The 26,070-nt window shown below is 36.1% G+C and overlaps 1 protein-coding gene and 1 long non-coding RNA gene across 33 annotated transcripts in view; one reads left to right on the top strand and one right to left on the bottom strand.

The window, feature by feature from the left end:
- The window catches only part of LOC129037432 (uncharacterized), a 437,642-nt gene extending 421,557 nt beyond the window's left edge, over positions 1-16,085 (bottom strand). For 6 of the 7 annotated variants that reach the window (XR_008502803.2, XR_010126414.1, XR_010126415.1 and 3 more), the window contains exon 1: positions 9,998-10,162. This is a non-coding gene — a long non-coding RNA (uncharacterized LOC129037432). Of the gene's footprint in view, positions 1-9,997; positions 10,163-16,006 lie in introns of those variants that run through there. The other variant, XR_010126416.1, reaches the window with a different exon arrangement.
- The window catches only part of MEF2C (myocyte enhancer factor 2C), a 167,163-nt gene continuing 154,566 nt past the window's right edge, over positions 13,474-26,070 (top strand). For 9 of the 26 annotated variants that reach the window (XM_054489547.2, XM_063664962.1, XM_063664959.1 and 6 more), the window contains exon 1: positions 16,166-16,536. The gene's annotated coding sequence lies outside the window, so the exon portion shown is untranslated. Of the gene's footprint in view, positions 15,002-15,731; positions 15,839-16,165; positions 16,537-26,070 lie in introns of those variants that run through there. The other 17 variants (XM_063664968.1, XM_054489536.2, XM_054489530.2 and 14 more) reach the window with 10 other exon arrangements.

Below are 26,070 nucleotides of genomic sequence, written 5' to 3'. Positions count from 1 at the left end.
TTGTACAAATCATAGGAAAGGAAGTTTTAGTTATCCAATGAAAGATATTTCCTCTGTTTCGTGTGAGGAAGTCTCAAAAGGAATCTGGACCATTATTGGTGGGTTCCTGTCTGCAATGACTGGGCCCCATCCTATCCCTATTGCTATAAGTAGCCCACCATGTAGGCATTCCAAGTAATTAAAACTGACACAGTATCTAGCCTGTGAAGTCAGTGGGGAAAACAAAATCACTTTCCAATACACTCCAGAGCAGCAGGCCTTATTTTTTCCACTTGGGGACCCTAGTAACATAATACAAAAAGTCTCATTCTCAAAATTATATTATGACACGAAGCTTTGAACTTTTCAGTATGCACTATAAGGCTGAATTGACAAAAAAGTACTGAATGGTCATTTAATATTTTTAATTTTATAGAATGACAGGACAATTTTTAAACTTAGAAAGATATTCTCCACACACACTGCAGTAAGCCAGCATGATAATATATTTGTTTATGTCAGGAAAATATTAGAACAAAAAACAGTGTTAAAAATATCTGAATCCTAGTACAATATGTCTGCTACATATAGGTATTTAGGTTATGCATGATGAATAAATGGATTGAAAGAATGGATAAATACAGCTGGGGAGTTCAATATTTTTAAGGAAAACTTGTAAACTAAAGCAATACTTTTGCAATAGTAATAATCATTTATTATTGCTATTTTTATGTTCATGGGGACAGAATTAAAACACGATTAATGTATTTTTTTTAAAATCTTAATACAAAAGAGGTTAAAGACCTAAGATATGGATCACTCTGTTGACAAGGATGGCAAAGTTGTGCAGGCCCTTTATGACTGCTTGGCAGATGGAGGTGATTACTGAGGTCACAAGGAACATCTGCATTGATCGAAAATCTCTTTACAGAGAAGCCACATTCCTCAAGTGACTATGACCAGTGCCAGTCCTATTTTCATGGAGTCCAGCTCACAGCAGCTGGCAGTCACTGAAGGATGAAAATGTTTGGGAGTCACTTATCAGCAATGGTAGAGGTCCCTGGATCTGAAGCCCATTTTACAGGTTTTGCAGAGGTATCAGGACCCAATGAACAGATTCCATCCAAGAAAAGATAATGGCTATCCCTCAATTAAGTAAAGATGAAGAATTGTACAGAAATTTGAGATAATTAGGTTTCCATATTGCTTAACTGGTTTTCTAATTTCAACAGGCAGAATATTTGCGGCATGTCTTTTTTTCTTGTTTACAATTTTGAATCAAGATTCATCTTACTATCTTGAAAGGTTCTCATGACTTTAAAAGTTCCACAAAATTTGTTAACATTAGTGGAGAGAACAGGAGTGAATAACAAATAGAGAGAAAAAAAGTTATGGCATTAGAGGGACCTGTGGATCTTATGCTTCCCCTCACCTTATGACAGTGGCATGCAAATAAGCGCTATGCAAGAACCACCTGAGGAGCCTGTTATAATGCAGATTCCTGAGATTTCAGCTAAGTGGGCCTGAGGTGGGGCCCATGAATCTGCATTTTAACATGCACCTGGGTGATTCTGAGGCACTTTGGTTCTTTGCGCTAGACTGTTAACATCCTCACAAGGAGCCCTCTTTTGTGAGGAGGATCAGTTCTCCTGCTCTACAGTAACAAGAAAACTAACATTTAATGATCCCAAGTTCCAAGAGATGAAAGGGAGCATATGCACACAAATATAGACTTTACCTTTTAAAATGTATTGTCTGCTATAATTAAACACTACTGTGTTGAGTAGTTCATTTATTTTAATTATCTTATGTAGACTGGAAAATAAGTGTCATCGAATACTAGTGAAAAGCCAGAAAAAAAATCATTCTCAAGTTTTTCTTAAGTTTAAGATGCTAAATAATACAGCTTGAAATGTGATAAAACGGCATGAGTGAACTCTTCAGGATAGTCATTCAAACAATACAGACAGTGCTTATTATGGGAAGTATGAGAGCGTAGAGCATACGCATTCACCAAGTTTTAGAATGCTCAATTAATCATCACTGACCTGCGGAGTTTAAGAGGTTATAGCCCACTGATAATGTGAGAGAAACCATAGGCTTTATTCTCCTGTGGGTGAGTTTATTTTGCGGCCATAGGCTACACAGACTAGAATCTCACGGCTACGTAAGGATGAGATGAGACTGTGTGGATGCATGAACATAAATCCTTCACAAATACTATATAACCAACACAAGCACAGACCTTATTCATTGTAAGTTAATCATCATTGCAATCAAAGAGTAATTACAGTGATTAATAACAAAAAATAATCATAGAAGTTTTTCTATGACCATATTATCTATAACATGCATCATCAATTGTTTAGAAATAAGCTCCTTTAGTGAAGATATTTTATTTTGAAGTGATTCTGATAAATCAAAAAAGAATAATACCCTATGGTTCTGAAACAGAAAATGTAACTTTCCAACGCAAAGGAAAAATCCTGTTAATAACCAGTTGTGTGTGTGTGTGTGTGTGTGTGTGTGTGTGTGTGTAGCTTTACTGAGTTCACAACTGATAATAAAGAATTTACAACTGAAAATGAAGAGAGGAAGCAGAAAAGACAAAGGAAGGAAGGAAGGAAAGAATGAATGAATGAATGACAGATGGAAGGAAGAAAGGAAGTTAAATGGAATAGTTGGGAGGAAATCTGTTGGCTAGCTACTTAGCCTTTGCTTAAGGGGTCAAAAGGAATAAGAAAGTTGTAGAATGTTTCTTACTTTAGTAGTGTTCAAAATCTTTTACTTAGAATCTTATTTCTTCCTTTTGGATCTTGAGTGATGATTTTTAATATAAAATTGCATTCCATTTGATATGGATACTCTTTATTTACAGATTTAAGACTACACTAAGTTGGGAAATATTTGTTTATTACCCTGTCTTTGCACATAGGAAGATGCTTTATCTGTGATTTAATAAGAGGAGATAGAAGGTAGAATGAAATTTGCCCTCTGACCCTAAACCTCCCCCCAACCCTTTCAAATTCTCTCTTTCATCCAACAAGTGGTACATATTCTCTTCAAAGAGTTCTTAAACCCTGTTCAAGACATTTCTGGATAAATAATCACTAATTACACCTCTGGTGGCTTTGGTGGGGCAGAAGGGAGAGCACGCAGGGTAAGTCTGAGTGACAACATAGTCACTGTGGTACAAGGGACACGCAGTGGCTGCATGCCTCATATTGCAAAGAGGGAATAGAAAAAGAGACCAGAGGAACAGGTAATGCAATGTACAATTTTTTAAGATATAAATTTTCAAGGAGTATCTTAATATTTTGCTGATAGAGAGTTCATCTTCCAATCCCAACATTTTCAAAAACAAAATTGCTTCCTCAAGTAAGAGCCAGGTTTCCCATTTGCTTGCATCCAAGGCTTAGATCTGTGTGGACAAATGAAGTGGCTGCTGGCGGGAGGGACCTGAGACATACTGAAAGTGCTCCCTAAAACACCTCCTGACCAACACAGCAGGGTATCTGTGGAAGCATGGATACTCCTTTGGATTATGAATTCTTTTCAGAAAACTTTTGAAGAGAGGTTCATTTAAAGTGGTTGCACAATGATACCGTGTCATGGATTAGGCGGCTGAAGTGGCCGGCTCCTCTGATAGAACATAGTTGGAAAGAATTCCAGGGACATAAAGGGGCGGCTGAGGGATGAAAAGACTTTGTAGGTCGCATCAGTGGAAGGCCCAGAGGAGAAAGAAGCACTTGTGAAAGAGCTATTACTGATTGTAAAAATTGCTGCTGGGTGAGTGGAGCATGCCAAAGTGAAAGCAGGGCCTGCTGAAGGTGAGTATAAGGAAGAGAGTGATGTAAAGACAAACTTTCACAACATCACAACTGTGCATATGCTACACAGATAAGAGCCTTGATTTAAGAGGAGTTCACTGGGATCTAATAGGAAGCCACTAATTCAACATATTTATGCTCAGTTCCCTTAAATTTAAGATTATATAATGAATAAACAATTTAGAAGATGTCTGAGGTAACTAAAAAATAAAATCTTGGAGCATTATTCTGGGCAAATGGGTATGTCATTACTTTCATAAGTCTGATGAAATCCGATAAGAATACCCCAAAAAAGTTTATCTAAAGACAATATTATATAGAACACTGACAAGGATAATATAGTTAGCAGTCCCACATGTAAGACTTTTTGGTATAATACATATTAACTGAATAAACATACGACCATAAATATGTTTATATTTGCTTTATATATCAAATACTTTACATAAAATAACTGTTTGGAAGCATGAAACTGACAGAAAAGAAAACATCTTTTAAAATATCATTACATAACTACAACATTGAGATATTTTCCAGGAATATGGGGTAGTTCTTGAAAGTGAAATGGTATATAATAGCTAACATTTATTGAGAATTTTCCATATGCAAGGCACTAAGTGGCCACAGAAGTACAATTTCATGTGCTTCTCTCAGCAAAATCATTATCATGGGTAGTTCCTGCCACCTTCCCCATTTTACAAAAAGGGCATTTAGAAAATTAAGGTCAAAACAGTTATTTAGTGTCTAAACGTGGATTCTGGTCCAGAGTTTCCTAGTTACCCTCCGCTGCCCATTTTATACTCTTTGAAAAGAACATTTCCCATGCTGTTTACACATGATCTATAACTACTAATTTAGTGAAAATGACTTTTTAAAAAATTACCAGACCTTTTATGAGTGTTACTTGTCAAAACTGTCTCCTTAAAGGCTATAAAATCATATCAAAAATACCTCTGAAATTCCTCTTTCATATCTTCAATTAGTGTCAGTTTATGAGACAAATATCAAATAATCTAATGCTTTACACTCAAATCTTAGTTCTCATCCTGTTTACTACATTTGGCTTACATTTACTTTTGGAAAAATTCATCCTTAATGATAAAGATTTGCCAACAATCAGGCCAGTTTTAAGACTGTGTAGCAAATCCCTGAGGAGATTTCTAAATAGACTTGAGCAAAGACAACATTACTGAAATAAATGAATAGTCTTCTAAAGTATCTACCTTAAAGAGGATGACATGCATTTAGATATGTATTTCTGAAATATTTTCTGGTGGGACAAAAATATCTATTATATTATCCCTATAAGTGAACAAGCGTTACGAATACAAGAAAGCAGTATAGCATCATAGCTAAGGGTAGAGTATTGGAAACAAACACATTGGTTTTATGTCGTTTGGCACTTAGGAACTATGTGGCCCTGGGCAGGTCATGTCAGCACTCATAGTTTTAGTGTGTAAAATCTGTAAAATGGGGACAATAATAGTACATGTCTAAAAGGTTGTTCTTTGAATAAAAGGAAACAAAGTTTATAAAGCAATTAATACAGTCTGACAAATAGTATGTGGCCATTAAATGTTAGGTACTTCAAACATTCATTTCAACCCACATTCTAATAAGATAGTAATATTTTTGCATATATACTCCAGATATCATTGTATTATGACTAAGAACATTATTGATTTAAAAGATTTAACTACACATTTAGTATAAATAAATAAATAAGTAATAGTCCATAGGAAATCTGGCCTTTGGTTTGAGTCTTTGACTCAATCAGTACTTTGGTGAAACAAACTGGTTTTAATCATTGACTTAAATTTAAAAGTTTTATTGAGTTTTACTTTTAATTCTCACCATATTACAAAATAATTTAGAAACTTCCTCCCAGTGAAAATTAATTGTTTCTTCCTAAGAAATTAGAATATTGATATGATTATGTGCCTCCTTGTTCCAGAATTTCTATAAAATTACATATTGAAAGCATATAGATCTATGCATGATCTTACCTTCTTGAAAACATAACATTTTCTATTATATTGCTTGGTTTAAAATTTAGGATTATAAATAAAATATTTTATAAATAATTTTATAAGCTCCAGATAAGTAGAACATAGTCATTTAAAAAATTACCTAGAAATGGCTGGGTACAGTAGCTCAAGCCTGTAATCCCAGCCCTTTGGGAGGCCAAAGCGAGCAGATTACCTCAGGTCAGGAGTTCAAGACCAACCTGGCCAACATGTTGAAACCCCATCTCTATGGGAGGCAGAGGTTGCAGTGAGCCAAGATCACACCACTGCACTCCAGCCTGGGCAACAGAGCAAGACTCCAACAAAAAAAAAAAAGAAAGAAAAAGAAAAAATACCTAGAAAGATAGAATAATGTACATTTTGCCATGCGGTAGCTTTTTTCCTTCTTTTCTAAACTCTTCTGTCTTAACTTGGGGTCTTCACTTAATAACTAGTGTTAGCATGAATATCAGATGTAAAATTTTTATTGACATTCTCTAAGTCTGTTTTTTTCTGTAACACATACTTAATCATAAAATCAGTATAAATCATAAACATCTCAGGTGGGACTTTATTAGAACCAAAAATGCAAAATAACTATGCTTCTGTTTTTCAAGAAATGGTACAGTCCCCTAACACAGCTGTAGTATTGATCGTATGTCTAACAGAACTACTTCTAGGTCCTCTTGAACAGAACTCTCCATTAGGCATTCTGTGGGCTACGCCTTCCCAGCAGGCTTTTGCCCAACCCAGTTGCCATAGATGGCCATCAGACATTTGGAATGACATCAGGAGACAATTTGAGCAGACTCTGCCCTAAAGAATTCAGGCTAGGGGGAGACCGAAGATATCAATGTCATTTTGGCTGACAACAGCATTCCAAAGGTTAACCAGGGTGAAAAGAGGATAGACTCTGAGTTTTCAGTGCCTTTTCAGCAACCAAGTGGCTAACAAGCATAATAAAGCATCCCCCCAAAAAAGAAAAAAATTCCTAGAGGCATGATGTCAGTGAAACGGAAATAAGGCAACCTGTACACTTAAGTCATGATATTTTAAAACATTTTACCTCTTCAAAGGTAAATCTCATCCTGAACCAATTCCCACCTCTCAGATGACCTACTTCTTTCTGCTGTGATAACCCCAGTATAGGTGAATAAAGAACTTAATGGTATAGAAGTGGAAATTCTTTGCATTAGATTAAGAATGGCTAATTTTTACTGCAGTTTATCACTTTTCCAGCCCTGTGCTTTATGCTGAATAGCTCATTTAATCCTTATAACAAAGTTTTGAGGGTAGCACATTTTGTTCCACATTTTACAAATGAGGAAACTGAGGCAAAGGGAGATTTAAACCATATGCATAATCAAACAGTTACCATGTGATACAGCCAATTGGCTGTTGGCCACACAGCCTCTTCCAAGTCAGACCAGCCTTCTCAGTCATCAGCCATGGAGAAGGTGAGGCCTTCTTCCATGTCTACAAGCACTTGAAGAAGTGAAACATTTTCTCTAAGGATACTGGATTTTAGGGAGAATGGGAAGAATGCTGAACCACATGCAAATGGTAAATTAAGAAGAGAAATAAAGACAATAATTCAAATATAAATGTAAATCTACACTTTTAAAAGAATTTATTAATTTAAAATTATTTAATATTCATAAGTACTCTTATTTGGACACTTCAGGGATCCTTCACTAAGGGTTAAGTTAAAAGGTAACTACTATAAAAGAGCAGAATTAATACCACCAGTTCACTCCTAATTAACAATAAGATATACAGAATATAAACATGGCATTAAAAACAAAACAAACCCAAAAGACAAAACAAAACAATAAAACTAATAAGAAAGCTTATTCTTTGTCTAAATCTTTACGATGTATTCTGTTGCCTTATACGTTTCAGATAGTGTAATTTGTAATAATGTTTTGTTTGGGCCCGGTGCGGTTGCTCACGCCTGTGATCTCAGTACTTTGGGTGGCCGAGACAGGCAGATCACGAGGTCAGGAGATCGAGACCATCCTGGCTAACATGGTGAAACCCCGTTTCTACTAAAAATACAAAAAAAGAAAACATTAGCTCGGCATGGTGGTGGACGCCTGTAGTCCCAGCTACTCGGGAGGCTGAGGCAGGAGAATGGCATGAACCCAGGAGGTGGAGCTTTCAGTGAGCCGAACCGAGATCGCGCCACTGCACTCAAGCCTGGGCGATAGAAAGAGACTGCGTCTCAAAAAAAAAAAAAAAAAAAAAAAAAAAAAAAAAAAAAAAAAAAAAAAAAAAAAAAAGGTTGGTTTGTTATTAACATTTCTGAGCCAATTCCATCCTAGTTATATCATGATCAGTGGATCTGATATCTTTATCAAATTTGAGAAAGATTATGCTTCGCTAAAAATTTTCACCTTAGGTAACACCTTTCCTCTCTGACCTTAAGAATGCTTTTTAGCTCTTTAAGAGGATAATCCCATTTCCTCAGAATTTTTAAAGTAGAATTAAGCACGGTGTTATCCCAATTAGCCTCTTAGAAAAGGCATTATATGAATCTATGACACTACCAATAATACATTTTTAGTTTGGGAGATAGTATTATTCCCTATGCTCCTCATTCTTTGTTAAATGGAATTTCTTCCTGGAGGAATACTTAGCAGTATTTTTTCTTGTAAAAGGGTACCCTTGCCTAAAATTTTCAGTCAAGCTGACTTTCTGTAAGATGAATTTGCCTAGAAAGATGTCCTTGTCTGGCACAAAGTATACTGGACCCTGTTAGGGGACCTTATCTTCTTTCCAAATTTATGACATAACTTTGGGGGCATCACTTAACTTCTCTGGGCCTGATTTCTCTTGCCTATAAAAAAATTAGGTGTCTGGGTGAAGTGTTCCCCAAGGTCTCTTTCAGCAGGAAGATACTGAAAGTCTGACTTAAAGCTTCTCACACTAGTGCCAAATAACAGAAACTCCAAGAGTGTCCTAAAATGTGGCTGGTATCAGTCATAATGTAATTTCTTTCTTTCTTTTTTTAACCAGCATTCATTTTGAACTCTACAGCAGTATTCTCCAGCAGAACTTTATGCAGTGATGGAAACGTTTGACATGTCGCTGTCCAGTAAGGGAGCCACTAGCCACATGTGGCTATTGAGCACTTGAAATATGGCTAGTGGAACTGAGGGACAGAATTTATTTTTATTTTATCTTATTTTAATTAATTTAAATAGCTACTATCTTGGTAGCCGCTAAATGTTTCAAGAACATGATAACATAAACGTTTTAACACCTTTGATGTAATTTGAGTATTCCACAATGCCAGACAGGTCAAAGAACAGCACAGATATCTGCATTTAGTGACAGCATTTTTGTGAGACATCCCAGAACCGTTCCCCTGTGTTAACAAATAAAGGAGGTACAAGGAGAAAGGAAGTTTTCTGTTTTGTCTTTAAAGTGTGTGTTTTATCCTGAAGACCCTACTTCTTGCTTTACTTTGTGGTTTTTTCCTAGCCAAAACTCGCACACGCGTTAGCCTAATAGAGCTATGAGTTGGCTTTTGTTTTTTGAAATATAATTCCTTAGATGCTGAGAGCTCAGACTATAAAATCCAGTTTGGGGCCCGTGTTCTTTCCTGTTGGTCTGTCAGGTGAAAAACTCCGGCTGGCCAGAGTGGGACAGGGGCGGCGGCTAGACCTGCAGAGCCCCTCTTGCTCTCCCAGGTTTGCAAAATGGTTGGAGCGCTTCGGGCAGCCTGCGTCACCAGACGTGGACCGTGTGCCAGCGCTTTGTGCACTGTTAAAGGGTGGGTTCATTTTACTTGGCCCCTGGTATGTTCGTGGGTCGCTCTGAGCCCATCCCGAGCTCTTTTGGATCGCATTTCTCCAGCCCAGGATCCCAAAATCAGACCAGCAGGACAACTACCACGGCACTGCCACCGCCCGTTTCCACAGTCCACCCACAGCCGTTGCGCCCTCCTCCATTCCCCAGAGCCCATCACGCACCCTCTTTACCAACAAACCACCGGACGCTTTTCCCCCAGCCGTGACTTCCACAACCCCCAACTAAATACAAGTCGGCACACCCCCTTTCTTCCCCGCGCCAAACCAGCGTGGCCGCCCACTCGTCGCACCCAGGTCCAGCAGGTCCCCAGGAGGGCCCAGAGCCTGCCTCCTGCTCGCCCGTGGCGCACGCACGTGGCGCACTCACCCCCTACTAGCAGCCTCCGAGCTCTAGAAACACTCCAAGGAAGGAACCCCCGCCCCTTCAGCTCCGTCGGCCCGGGAGAAAAGTTGGGGGGGGGGGGCGGAACAGAGACGGGCAGAGAAAAGAGTATATAGGTGATGAGAGCAGTGTTGGAGGGGAGGATCGGCAATAATTGGATGGCAATAATTGGATGGCGTTGCAGCTGTTGCGCCTCTGCTGAACGCCCAGCCAGCGCGGATTCACTTTTCACACAAATCAACCGGAGGGATTGTTGCTGCCTGCAATCAATAACTCAGCGGAGTGAGTTGCTCAAACTAGAGGCGTCCCTCGTCCGGCTCTTTGAGGGCCGTCCGGATTGAGTCCCAGCGCTCTGCTTTCCAAACAAAGAAGTGGGCACCAAAACGCAGGACGAGATTTTTAATCCCCACTTCCACCACGACCCCGAGTAAAGATTTTTTAAAATGAAAAAGCACACACATAGTAAGGTATCTAGAAGAAACCGTTAAAAGGGGAAGTGTGAAAATCCATTCCTTGAATTGAAGGTTTCTGTGATATTTCAAGAAATGGGATAGAATCAATGTCCTGATGAACAACATTTAACAATTTTGTAAGTAAAGGTAAAGTCGCATTAAATTTAGTCATGCATGTGGGTATTTTTGAATCAGCCACACACTTGCAAGCATATTACTGATCAAGCCTTATTTGGACATACTGATTGCAGGAAAAGGAAGAAATGTATCATAATTTGTAGTGTCGTTTTTAAAAAAAAAAAAACCTTACCATACCTTTCAGATGTTATTTCATGAAGATTGCATTTCTATAAGGTGAATAGGCCCTGGGAGATGCGTATTATGATTCTCACTTAATAGACTGTAAAATGAAGCACAACTGGAAGAAAGAGAACTCACCAAATCACTTGGTAGTGACTACAAGACCAAGTTTGGACTCACTCACTGTGGGCCTAAGCCTAAAAACCTAAACTCAACTAACACCCATAAAGTAAAACTGGCCAAAATTTTTCATTTCTCTTTGACTCTGAAGCAACTTAAAAATAAACCTCAGAGATGTCAACCCAAATATAGAGGCTTTATACATGATTCTTCACTATGCAAAGTCCACCTGCTATTACAAATGGGAAAAGAGATACTGACCATCCTGGTCTGATGTGTCTCAAGGCTGGTTCTCTTTCTGGGACTAGCCTCAGTCTGAAGCCAAGGAAAGGTTCATTTGCGTGCACAAAGTCATGGAAAGCTAGGCTAAAACAGAAATCAGAACACAGGAGCATTTGTCTGTGCTCAGTACAGTTAAACACTGCTTGGAAGAATAAGGTATTATTGGTGATAGAATTTATAAACCGTACTGAGTATACATCACTAATCCCAAAGTATTTTAAATTGGCCTTTAGGCAATGCATAAAATAAGCCCTTTCAGTAACTTCAACTGCATTGCAAACACTTCCCAATTTGACAAATTGTGTTAGCTTCGGATACAATGGATTTGACATTCTTCTGTAATTCTCTATCAGATATAAAACTGAAGGTACAGAAATACAGATAAATATAGAATCCTTAGATATGTGTAAACCTTGTCTTGAAATAACAAATCCTTTGTATATTGCAAATTCTCAATCACAGACATTCCACATGCTGTGTATTCTTCTTGGGTAAATGCTGCACCTAGTGAATTTTTGAAATTTAGATATTTGGCACTATTTATATTAAAGATTATTATCACAATACATGACAATTTCAGTTGTCTTATATTCAAAACACTTTGGTTTAACATCAGACAGAATATTGTTACTTCAGATTAGAAGTTTTAGAAATAAATCTATTTGAAAGGATTTTCATATCAGCATTAACAAAATACTATATACTGTTTTGCACTTCCACATTTGAAGGTGCCAAAGAAGAGTTGCAAACTGTGAAGTAACTTCTATGAAGAGATGAAGTAAAGAACGGAAGGCAAATGACTGTGGCAGTAAAGAAGTGTATGTGGTGAGTGCTCACATTTGTTTTTATCATTTACCACAGAGTTACCATAAAGGTAAAACTGCCAAATTCCTTGGCCTTAGGTATTTACAGAATAGATGTGTATAACAATAATAAAGAGTTATATGACCACCATACACTTTATATTATAAGCAATGACATATCATTTTGCTTAGAGATCATGTCATCTTTCAGGGCCTACTTTTGCAAGCACCGTATCTTATAAAATTAATCTATTTCATGGGAAGTCCTATGTATCATCAATACTATCATTACACAAAGATTAAAATATGTAATGCTATTGGAATTTGTGTTTCACTGCTTTTTAGATTTTTCTAAACTACCATGTTCACTTATCATGTTTGTGTTAAAAGTATTCTGGCTGAGGAACAAATACTATACAGTTGAATAATCTTAAGGGGTACATTAATCTATAGCCTTTCTTCATCTCAGGGTGGGTTGCTGTGGCAACCGCCCCAGTTCACTTTAAAATAATTTTTAAAGCTCACTTCAAGAGCTACACCCAGCGTGGGCCAGGCTTAAAAGCAGGCAGACCCAGTGCACAGGGCTTTAGTGGACCGCTGCTTTAATGTAGGGAAGTAGTGAAGAGAGGAGGTTGGAGTAAGATGGTATGCAGCTCTGAACAGAAATTGCAATATTAGCTTTCCCTGGAGTTAAAATCCTGAGGAGCATGCTCTCTGTAACTTCTATGACACTTTAATTAAATATATTGCTAAACATAATTCTTTTGAGGGAAAAACAAGTGACTCTATATTTACATTAACAATAAAGCATTTACAACTTAATGTAGGAAATATTTGGTGATTAGAAAAAAAAAGCTGGTACAATAGTACATCAATCTCAGACATAATTTTCTTTTAAAGGAATTGTCACCTATTATTTAACTGGATAGACCCTACCTTCCAATTGGTTTAAAGGGTAGAAACATTTTCTGTTTTCCAATGATAGAACTGGAATAGGTTACAGAACTCATTTAACATATAAGCGAACTGAAGCCTAGAAAGGACAAATCCCTTAGTAAGGCACAAATTTTGAACTAGATAGAGAACCCAGGTCTCCTGACACCTAGTACAAGCTCCTCCCTACATGAGAAAATAGTCTGGTCCTAACCAAGTATCATTAGATGGCAAGGATCTGGATGATTTTAAAGAAAAAACAAAAACTAAAACAGAAACCAAAAGTCCAGAAGTATTTAAAGAATACAAAGCACACTCTGGATTAACTACTTTGTGGATTACTCACGAATAATTTTAAATCTCAGGTGATTTTCTATTGTATATTTCTTCATATCTCTTCTCTTCTGCTTCAACTATAAAGGCTCATGGGAAGAAAACTAATGGTAATATTAACTTAGGTCACACATAATTAAGAAGCTAAATCTGCTGAGGGGAAAATCCTATATTTTAAAAGGCCAACTGTGATACATTCCAGATCCAAATTATTTTCAAATTATCCAGTGTGGGGTTATACTTATTTTTGAATGCTTGCAGTATCATTGATAATTATGGGTTTGTTATAATGGGTATTATTAAATAATTATTTAAAATATGAGAAGGTAAAATAAAATAATTTCTTTTTGAAAGAAAATCTAAAACTGAAGTGTACTGTGGTAAACAGAAATACCCTCTATAATTCATTAAAAACAGCAGGGCTAAAATTCATGTGTTGGCTATGTGTTTGCTCATGTCAAATAGACTGTTGTAACTCATTGCATTAATTTTAGGCATTATGGCAATAAACTTAGATGGTCCTTCAAATGCTTTGCTTTTTCAGGACCTTTGTGAATCTTGAAGAAAATTAATTTTATTTTTACCACCATATATAGACATATCTTAGTATTCGAAATATCTTTGCCCTTTAAATTTTTGGATTTTCAGAGAAGTTGTACTTTGAATGGAAACCTGATACAGATGTTCTCTGCCATATTATTAAAATGAATTCATGGTAATGGCAAACTCAACATTTGAAAAACCGGCAAACAAAATACATTGTAAATACTAATCTGCAAGAAATACTACTATTTCAGATGGTTTTTGCTTTGTGACAGTTTGTGATGCTTTCCTATAATAAAAGGGAGGGAATGGTCTTAGATAGTCACAATGATGAGCTGGAACTTGAAGATTGTTCAGATCTAGTTGTACTTGCCTATAAAATAAACCTTCCCCTTTCAAGTGAAGCCTTGGGACCGTTACCTAAATGTTGAGCCCACTCTTCTGAGAGAAGCTACTCACATCAAATACCTCCTACATTGAAGCAGGAGGCTTTTTGAACCATACTGTCCTCATATATTAAAATAGTCGTCTGGAGGCATATTGCTGAACTTAACAGGAAATACAACTAGTCATTGGGTTAAACGTAGTGCTAAAAGGAATTTTCTAAAGTGAGGAAATATCTTTAGTTAGCTAGATATTTCAATATACTCCTATTGTCTACTCTCACACATTCCATGTTCTATGAATTTTCCCTTCTTGCTTTCACAATATTTTTTAAAAAATAATTTGGTTTAAACATTTTATGTAATCTATAATTCTACTGGCATGCAATCTTGTCTTTTCATGATTCTATACTAGTCGATGTATTTTATCTTTGGCTTTATTGGGCATGGTGTATATTAACAGTTGGTTAAGGCGGGAGGTGCCCAATCTCTAGTAGCCTTTCCTAAATATTAAAGCCTTTTTTTTTTTTGTAAGGAAAAGTGTTTATCATACTTTAACTTTAACATAAGTATCCTCCCTTATCGGTCTCTATTTCTGCTTCCTGTGCAGCTGAAACTCTTCAGGATAAGTGAAGTCATCAGCTATCGGCTAGGGTAGCCTAATGCATTTGGGAAGTTGGTTTGGTTTACATGTTAATGACCTGGATGAAGTCCAGTAAGGTGTGGAAAAGATAGAGTGGGGGGAGGGGGGAACTCCGAGGAAGCTGCTTCCTCGGTAAATATTTCCAAACTGATTAGAAAGTTCATGGCCCCGCGATGAAGTCGAGATCTCAAATACTGGTAATTATTTTATTATTTCGTACATTACTAACATTAGAGAAACCTTTCGGCTCGCTTTCTAGCGCTCCAACCTCTCAGGGTGAAAACCGCGACTTCTGGGCGTGCAGGAAAAGCACGCTGGAATCGAGTGCTGCAGACATCCTGGACCGTGGTTTTTACGCGTGAGTAACGGAGGAGCGCACCGACCGGTGGAAGAGAGAAGTGGCTAACGCGTGTCCAAAAGGGGGAAAAGTCACAAGAGCAACTATTAGGGTCGCGCTCCTATTGGTCAGAGGAAAGATCCCGACTTTAGAAGGACTTTCCTGCTGGCTGGCTCGCAGGGTCCCCGGAGAGCAAGCGAGCGCGCCGCAGCGGGAGACTAGGTTCTCTCCGAGCGTCCTCCGCAGAGGCGCCGGGAGAGGAGCAGGGAGCCGCAGCTCGCCGTGTTGTCTTCATTTCGTGCAATAAAGAATTGTCATTAGGTTTGCGTATGGCATGTGCTATTACCCCACCGTAAAACTAAAATTAGCAAAATGTCAGGAATGGAAAGATTGATTCACCAAGATGCAATTATCATTTAAAAGTGCTTGATTGAGGTACTGATGTTCAGTGATTTATTCTGCATACCATATACATAATTAAAGTAGTGTAGTGGAGTAATTTATCAATCTAGTTGAGACTGGAGGGGTGAGGAGGGAGCTGCTGTATGTTTGTTTTATTAAAATGCTCCGAGGTCTAGTCCCGCCCCCCTTTTGCAAGAGTGAAACTGATGATTTCTCCAGCTCGCGAGGAGAGAGTCAACGGTTTGGGATTGTGGGGGAGAGAGAGACGGAGAGAAAAAGGCAGCGCGAAGCAAAGGCAAGGACAAAATTAAATAAAGGGGGAAAAAAAAGGAGGCAAAAGACACTTCATCGGACGTGCTGCTTAGAACCCCAACCCTTCGTGCTCCGTCTTCCCTGCCACCCCCGCCTCCCCTCCCAGTATCCTTCCATCCCCCCCGCCCCCACCACCCCCAGTCTTTTTTACGCGATGTTTCAAACGCTGTGAGCTGTTCTCCTTTTCCCATTCGTCTTCTGTCACTTCCTTCCTGGACGCAGTTTTCTGGACGAGTCTGGTTACTTTTAATCCGACCGGCCGCTGAGAGCCACTTTCTCCTCCTCCTCCTCCTCCTCCTTCTCTTCCTCCTCCTTCTTCCTCCTCCTCCTCCTCTTCGGAGCGGCCTCGGCGCGCGCGAATGCGCGGCCCCGCGCCCCCTCCTCGCGCGCGCTCCCCTCGCGCGCGCACACACGCACACATCGTCTCCAGCTCTCTGCTCGCTCTGCTCGCAGTCACAGACACTTGAGCACACGCGTACACCCAGACATCTTCGGGCTGCTATTGGATTGACTTTGAAGGTTCTGTGTGGGTCGCCGTGGCTGCATGTTTGAATCAGGTGGAGAAGCACTTCAACGCTGGACGAAGTAAAGATTATTGTTGTTATTTTTTTTTTCTCTCTCTCTCTCTCTCTTAAGAAAGGAAAATATCCCAAGGACTAATCTGATCGGGTCTTCCTTCATGTAAGTACCCCTGATATTTCTCGAGGAAATAGAAAACCCGGGTATTGTCTCTAAAATCTGCATCAATATATTCCACGGCACTGTGTCTATCTATCCCTGTGCCTTTTTTGAAGGCTGAAGTTGAGGCTCGTTGTGCATTCTTTTCGTTAGATTCCATGATTTCCTTGTTTGTTGCTAAAAGTAACTTTTTAGATAGTCGTATCCGTTTGCCATCAGCTATTGAAATCACTCCTGACTCGTTCCTGTCACACCAGTGTATTTAAAGTTTCATGAAGTTAGTTCACGTCATTAGCATGTTTGATATGGTGGAGCGTGTGGAGCCTGGTGGATTTTAATATTTCACAGCATGTTCTGTGACCTTGAAGTAGATGCCTTAAGATTTAGCAGTTAGTTCACTGTGGAAAGATGCTCCCATGAGTCCCCCCAAAGACACTGATTTGCCCTGGGTTATGCTTCTGAGCCACTAATTCTTGGGATTAGTTTGAGCTAAAGCATGGCTGTCTGTCAGAGTATATACCTTTGTGCATTTCCTTCCCTCACCAAAGTGCTGGCTTGACAGAGGGCTTCTTAATTGGTGTGGACAAAAAGTAATATCCCTGCCATGGTAGTCTACACATTTTACAATTCACGTTCGATTTCAGCATATGGATTGCTGTTCAGGTCAAGTCAAATATATAGCTGTTTAAAAGCAAGCAAGGTTAAGTCACTTAAATTGCCTTTTCTTTGGACTTGGAATGAAAGTTACCAAACTCGATGATAAAGTTTGTCACAAAGGAAGTATATATAGATGTGGCACATTGTTTATTTTATTATTAAATATTATGAAAGTATTTAAATTTAATGCTAATGTTACCTTCCTTCCCTGAACATGGCTATTGATTTTTAAAGGAAATTTTATATCTGAATCACTTCTGACTATTCTAAGTCCAGTAGTTATCATTCTTTGGAGAAAGCCTTTTTTTTGTCACATTTTAGGAATGCGTGTCTTTTGTATAAAATACTTTATATGTAAATGCTGACGGTATAATAAGTAGAATTGGGCTCTCTGCCAGTTCCTTAACCGGTCCTCAGTGGAGAATTGCTTTGACACAAAGTGCGTTTTACTATTGTGAATCTGAAACTAACTCTAATAGTAACTGTCTTATGAAATGCTTGGGGACTACATATAATTTCTAAGTGCTATAAAGGAAACTCCAGCCACCTCATTATACCAGTCCGAAAAAAAAAAGTGACCAGCCTACTTTCACTGGCACCTTGCAATGGAGTTGTGGTTGCAGAGTAAAGATGTTTATGTGGAGTATAATAACTCCAATCCCTAGAGACTTGGTAGGACATGGAAATGTGACCACCTGTGAACCCCGTTTAACCTCGTATTGCATACCAATTTTAGCTTTAAATAGATCAACAATCTCTAATTTGAAACTAAAACATCTTATTTAATTTTTAAAAAATAATGTCAGTTTTGGGTAGTCTTTAAAAACATTCAGTATGTACCAATATGGTATAAGCAGTATTTTTGTTTCTCCATCAGTTTCAATTAAAGATAATGCAGTTAAAAAGCCATATTATTGTCTTCCAGTGTATGCATGAAATTAAGTTAAAAGAAGTAGTTCTAAAGCAAGACTCAGAACTTGATAGGTAAAATGAGATGTCCCTATCTAACATCCTATTTCAAGAGGAAGGAAATATTTTAAATCAAATGTCTCATTCTATTTGTAGAAAAGTACATTTAGCTATGTCTTCGGCTACTAACTCAACTATAAAAGTTTTCATCAAAACAGTCTTTAAACATAACATTTGCTTAAAATTTGGTTCTCCCGTCAAGGAGACAGTAGGTGGCTGTTATCTTTACTTCAAATTTTACTAAATTTTATAAAAACCTACTATTTTTATTAATAGAATTCACACAGCATTGGAATGTTTGACTTTTTTTCAGACTTAGGAAAGGCAGCATTTTACTTCATTCATTAATTGCACCATTTACATCCTGATTGCTGTGCATGTGGAATATATTGAAAGATAATATTAAAGTGTAAGTTTTATTAAATGTTAATTTGTTTTTTATTTCAATAACAAATGAGCAATTTATAATAAAAACAGTTTTCCACCTTTTCTGAGCTATTCATATTTTAAAAGTGTGCAATCACAGATACTAACTTTTCAAGATAGAAGCACATTAATACTAGATATCTCCATGAAACTCAGATAACAAGGGGCACCTTGCCTCTTTTCTTCTTTGTAAACATGTTCATTTTGAAAAATCTGGGGGAAATGATACCTGAAATTTTTTCCTTGGCCCTAACTTAACGGAATCAATAAATTCCATAACACTGCAAACGTATCTTTCTAATAAATACTTTATTGTATTTAAACTTCTTTTATAAAGAACAGCACTGAATAACTCCTTAGCATATCTTAACATGATCTTTTAAAACTTTCTTCTGTTTATTGTAGTATATTTTGTGGTTTTATTTCTCAACTCTAAAGTGTGGTATAATTTGAGTCTATGAAATCTCAGAAAGTGACAAAAATGGGGAAATAGCTGTGCAGCAATACTTGTGCTACATAACAACAAAGACATAGTTATTAAACAGAGAATTCTGGCTTTGGGAACATGATTCGAAGCAACATAGAAGAATTTAATATGCAATTAATTGTCACAGATGAACTGTTAAGAGATTATTAATAAAGTTACACTTCTTTTTCAAAAGCACATCCTCTGAGAAAATACCACACAAATTAATATCTAAAACTTATCAAAATACACGTATTCATTCTATACTAATGTGGTGATTGCCTAGACACGATGAAATGATTTAATCACTGTTGTTCCATCAGTGTGCTACATGTGGAAAGATAGGTAATTAAGATCCCCATCCTTAGCACTGCACCTTAATCTCATAGGCGCGTGGACTGTCTTACACTCAGTAAAGCTTGACTGTTCACCGAGATCTGTCACCTTTAGGAAATCAAACCAGATTACAGAGGTGATTCACAAAACCAGGAACAACAGAGTCTATGCACCTTACAAAAGGCAGATTACATAGTTCACATGTTATTTTGATAGGTCAAAGATAAAAGCTGATTGTTGAGGAATGGCAAGACACTCAATTTCAAATGATTACTTAGATAAGTATACTTTGACCCTGTTGCTTCATCATTATGATCCATTCAAACAATGGAAAATTCAGTTTTCAAATGACAGGCTTTCAGTAGTGAAGTAAGAGAAAACATGTCCTTTTTCATGTATGTCTTCATTGTGTAAATTTTAAGTTCCATCATTTCTTTATGAACAAACATTAAATTGTCTGCTTACATGAAGCAGGTATTGTAAGGCTTAAATGCATTAGACATTTTCAGAGGCGTTATAAAGAGCACAAAACAGAATTTGCCAGAAATAAAACATACACTCATGTTATTGAGTAATTCAGCAGAAAATGCATTATAGTCAATATCCATTATGTTATTCTGTTACCAAATATATTCTACGTAAAAATGTGTAATTACATAGTTATGAATCCATATATCTGAAACATATCTTCATAAAAGTTCATTGGTCAAATTTTATATATATATACATAAAATATATATATTTCATGAATGTTATATAAAGATCATTCTTTACAACAGAATATGATGTTTTGAGAGTTTATTTCAGAGAATAAAGTTTTGGTTTACATAATAACATTTTGAAAATCTTAACTTCTTACACACCCAACTTTACAGTAATTTCTTGCTTCTTTAAAATTGAAGTCCTTTTTTACCCAACTGATGCCTCCTAGTGTTTTACACAATAAAACACTAATGAGTCACCCATAAGTGTAAACATTGCATTTTCATTGCCTACATCATCTGTGATACATAAAATTAATATTTATGTGTTTAATTTTCTGTGCACTATTATAATAAGATAGAAAATTTTAGTGAATGAGATGTTTCATCTGAGTGGATTTGTGGCACGCACTTGCAGGTTTTCTTTGACCATCACAATATCTTACTAAGTTTTAACAAGTTTATTACCTTCAGTTCCAGTTATATATTCACTCTTTATATTCACTCTTATTTCAAGTGAGAAACATAGGCAAATAACAAAGCTTCCATTTTGTAGGCTTGGGAATTATATAGTTGGGTTCATTCTGAAATGCCTGATAAATTGCACAAGGACTATCCATTTCATTTAAACACTAAAATATCTTAAAAGAGATATAATTTTTTTGCCTGCTGTGTCTTTACACTTGAAAATTTCTTTGTAAAAGTGGAATAAAGAAAAAGAATATTTAGAAAAGATAAAATCAATGATAAATGCAAAATTTTCTATAAATATAGAGTATGTTACTTTATTAGAAAATAACAACAAAAGAAAAACTTGCCTTGGAAGGAAATATATTATTCTACATAAAAGGAAGTCTTGTTAGAACATAATATCCAATGACCAGCAGCTTGCCTTAATGAGGTAGAAGTTAGTGGGTGCCAACTTTGGTGTGAGTTTTCTGCCATTAGGATGATAAGCGTAGACCTGTGATATTTTTGTACATTTGTCATTTCAAACAGCTCTCTGATTCTACTTCCTAAGTTTCTAAATATTTTTTCTCTAATATACTTATGAAAGAAAGGGGTCACTCCTGTAATGGGTCTTAAATTGAAAGGAGGCAGTCAAAAACTTGTAACATTCATGGACCTCTTCCTGAGGTGTCATACAACATACATGTACACAAAAACATTCATGAGTTTCTTCTACTAACACAAACATTCTAAAGCATCCAAGTGTAGACACTAGATTGAACTTCATTTCTGTTATCTGTATATGTGTCATTTAGTTCTCCTGACTCAAAATACACAGCGTACTAACAATATTTGACTATCACTTAAGATTTTCTAATTTAGTCGATAATACAGTGCTATTACAATTGTTGGATACATTTCAAAGAATGTAAGGGGGTGTGTTCCTTTCGTTCAAGGAAGCAAACATGTAGAAAGGGGTGGACCTTTCCCACAAGAGCCACATTTCTTCCCTTGGAGAATTGAAGCAAATACGCAGTATGTAAGTGAGTAGCAGCATGAGAAAGAAAATAATTTGCAATGATCTCCTGTAGTTAGTGAGCAAAGAAAATTGTCAGTTTTTTTTAAAGTAGCTCTTATCGACAACCTGTCTTACACTGAATACTGAAAAAAAGTCTATGAAAGTTTTATAATTTCAGTATGTTTTAACATTCATGCGTGAAATAACTGTAAAATACACTGTAATAATTTTGGTCTTGCTCAAATCAAGAATTTTTTAGTAACCATGTTACTTTACAGACAATATTGAGGCATAACAAAATAAAGGGTGCTGGAAGCATTCATTCCTTACCCCTCTTTTTTAAGAATACAAAGATGGCATTGATGTTCTTTTGTTATTTTTGTCTGTGCAAGAAAAATAATTAAAGAATGTTCTATGACAAAGAATACCATTGCAAAAATAAGATTATAGAAAAGGCTATTTAATATACTATTATCTCACGTCTCCTTGATACTATTTTAATGTTTACTGCAAAAAATCATATTCCTATTAAATATGGAAATTATGTGATACATGTTATATAAATTCATGGTTTAGTTTTAGGTGATATGAGTAACATTTATTTGTCATCACCATAATTCATTTGCTGTACATTGTCATTTTATTGTACAAGTTAAATCTTGGTATATATTTTTAAAATACAGCCAATGTAAACAAAGTTCTAAGTACATGAAGAGAATCTTTTGAGGGCATTGAAAAGGAAATTGATGACATTACAAGCAATAAAAACAGTAAACCTATTACAGGCAGATTTCTTCAGGAATCATTACTCTTAAATAATGCAGACATTATAAAGACTTTATTAATTCTTAATGCTGTAAATTTGAAATGAATGGAGCAATGTTGTTCCTCCTGCAAGTGGTTGGGATTCTTGTAGAATGACAGTGCAAGTCCTCAAGCAGTGATTTAAATTGAGTACCCAAAACTTGTTTTTAGAGGCCGGAGGAACTAACTGATCTTTGAGTCAGTCCCTTTTGAGAACCTGCTTTTTCCAAATAGCATCATGAGCGTGGTGGTCTGGTTTTCCTCTTCTATCTTGTTGTCATAGATAAGATGCACATGAAAAATTCATATAAATTGCTCTCAGATATTATGGATTCCTAGCATATTGGATTAAAAAAGAGGTGGATATGGTCCTTCGATAGAATGTGAAGTGTTTTTTTAAAAAACAGCCAAGAATTATCCCCGTCTTTTTTTCACACCTGTGATTCTTTCAGCAAGTTAGAAGGATAGCAAGAGAATGTGCATCCTTCCCCAAGCCCCGAAGACAGGCAGCTTTGGCTTAAATATGCTTATTTATTTTCAAAATTAGAAAATAAATTCATTAATGTAAATACGTTGAGACAGACAAAGAAATTTGTCTGCTACTTAATATACACGTGATTTATACTTTTTGTCTTCTAATTAATTGTTGACCCTGAATAAGGTGGTACAACCAAGGCATATTATGGAAAACTGGCATTATTGCTTAATGTAACATGAGGGATTGGAATTTCTTTAAAGTAATTTTAAGATATGATTATTTAGCAGAAATATTCACTGGAGCATTTTACTTTTAGAAATTATGGTTACACAAGGAAGCCTTTATAGGACCGACTACCTAATTGCAGTCAAAGATCTCTTGAATGAATGAACACACACACGGAGAAGAACACACGTTTTAAGAATATAGTGGTCCTATATTTTTAAAAATTTTTGCTACATTTTTTATATCTGAACAGAACGTATGTGTCTAAGCAGATGTTTTAAGTTATATCCTTCATGTAGGTGAGTCTGTAAATGTACCATTTAACTTAAATGGCTTTGTGGGAAGGTAGTTTGAGGAGTTTAAAAAGGAAAAAAAAAAAAAAAAAAAAACCTCCAGTTACTATAGTTTCAGCTCTTTCTTTTTTAAAAACAGTAATTACACTCAGGATAAAGAAAGAAAAATAAACTCTTTTAATTCTTTGTAACATCCACAGTTTTTCAGGTAGAGCTCTGGTATATTTTTATTCCTGAATATGCAGGGCAGGTACTGACAGCAGAGCTACAAAATGAAAACTTCCTGGCTGCAGACCAGATACTGTGCACAGTGCCACATCATAAACTTCCCCTCTTCTGTCTCGGAGTGATTTCAGCCCTAAGTAATGTCCTTTATTTCCCCCTACATAGGGTAAGGAACAGAGGGCCTTCTTCCTGGGAAATAGGGGAAATAGCTTTGGGAAAGGAAAAGCATAATGTTTCCCTTCTTTAACTTGAAAATTCTGCCTCTTAAATTACTAAGACATTAACTGCAAAGTGAATTCAGTATGTTTCCTTTTTATTCCCATATAGCAGTTTAGAATACATAAAACAATAGGTGTGAGATAGAAAATGAGACCTCTTCCCCACCCCCACCTCCAGCACACCCAGACCCAATCAGATATCTGTACTTTTTGTTTCGAAAGAAAAATATAATGGTTTCTTTTCAATGAAGCTTGTGCATTATATTCCAGATATGTTAGATCATTTTGTGATGCAAATTAGCATTGAGGTTTTTTGTACTTATCTCGGGAAATAGCAACGTTCCACCACAATGTGTGGTGCTGCAAAAATTTTTATTGATAAACACCCACACTTTAAATGACTATTAGGTCAAAATACAGAATACAGAGGGAGAAAATGTGCGCTTTGAGTTTTCAGATTTGTTTTATGCTTTTCATTTGAAAGGTACGGTGTAAGTAATGTGTATAATACCATGCAAAATAAATTGACTTCTAAATATCTGCATTAATATTCCTTGTATCTGAAACTATAGTCTAAAAGCTTGTACTTCTCCTTAAAAAATAAAAATTTGTTAAGAAGCAGGCTTTAATTACCAGTTACATTTTCACTGTTACCCATGTGATTTTTAAAAAATCCTATTAAAAATAATTTCTAGCTGCCATGGCTCCTTTCAATCAGTAGAATTCTCATTTGTATGAGGTGCAATCAGATTATTGCCAGCACACCTTTCTAAAACTAGCCTTCTTCTTTAGAAATGTATTAAATGGGAGCCTTCAGGAGAAAGTGTTACCACTTAATAAATATTTGTTCTAATTTTATTTTTAAACTAAATTATTGATTTAACAGTATATGAATAGTGTATAAATGTTAGTTTAGCCGTTAACCCACTACACTAATTATTAATTGCCTATATGAAATTTACCAAATTAGACCAACAGTTAAGTGTAATTTAATTTTATTTCTCTTGAAACTTAAATAGATAAGAATGACAATTTTAATTATGTTTAAATATCAAGCATCTATTTTTCTGTGAATGCAAATGTTCCCGATAAATTGTTAAGAAATTAATACAACATAGATCTTAAAAAATGTATAAGGCAGCTTATAAAAATGTGATAACAATGGCATATTCCTACACCTGGCACTTTTTCAAGGCCCATTAGCAAGGGAGGAAAAAAATGTTAAACTTTGTTTTGTAAATGCTAATATATATATATGTCAATACTTTTTGACATTTATTTGTTAGAAAATTACACATATTTAAACATTCAGATTAAAACTATGCTTCTATTTAGGCTATTGTAAGAGATTTCTTTATTTTCTTGGAAATTCTCTGGAACAGTAGGATCATTTGAATCACACCCGTTGGTAAATATTGTCAGATACATTGTAAAGTTTCAACTATTGGACACATGTATGGAATGGAAATTTTAAAATAGAAAATAAGCTATCTTGCTATTTAAATATGATAAAACTATACCCGATTAAAACGTTGACTCTATTAGAGGTTCGCCTATTAGCTAATTCTCTGGTCAAGAATTTGGGAAATTTTAAACTCTGTTAACCATTAAAACAGTTACTTCTTTAAGGTACCAGATTTTCATCCATATTTGAGGAGGCTTATTAAGTTGTTGGGTGGTCTTTTAGTAAAGGTTTATGTGGTTTAAAAAGTAGATCTTTTCACCCTTCTATTACAGTTAACATTAATATCTTTAAAAGGTATTATATAAATCCAGACCTAATTTATTCTGGATGATTTTTCTTAACTAAATGAAGTCTAAAAAATTTGTCTATTTTTAAGTGAATCTATTTTTTTATTTCTAGTATTTATTGGAAGTCCACTTAGACTCTATATAGGTTAGAAGTTAAAGTAAATAATTTTGACTATTTTTTTCCTTCATTTCATTTTTGAATATTTCCCCCCCTTACATAAACCAAAAAAAAAAAAAAAAAAAATCCGTGACGACATTGATAGATTTGCAGAAGGCTGAGTAAGATACTCAATACCCATTATTTGTTTCCCGATGACTCTTGGGTTGAAATGAATCGGCAATATCCCTTCCAAGACTATTTGATCTTGCTTGATTTAGAGTGAGCGCTATGTGATTTTTTCCCTCCGCTTCTCTCATTTTATGGCTTCAAAAAAATCAGAGAATTCTTGACTTTAGTGTTTTTTCCTTCCGTTTTCATTGTTTTTGGATTCTCTCCTGTCTGAGCTTCCTTCTTGCTTC

This window comes from Pongo pygmaeus, chromosome 4, assembly GCF_028885625.2.
Source record: "Pongo pygmaeus isolate AG05252 chromosome 4, NHGRI_mPonPyg2-v2.0_pri, whole genome shotgun sequence".
Classification (NCBI taxonomy): domain Eukaryota; kingdom Metazoa; phylum Chordata; class Mammalia; order Primates; family Hominidae; genus Pongo; species Pongo pygmaeus.
This window is presented reverse-complemented; position numbering and strand designations above follow the sequence as displayed.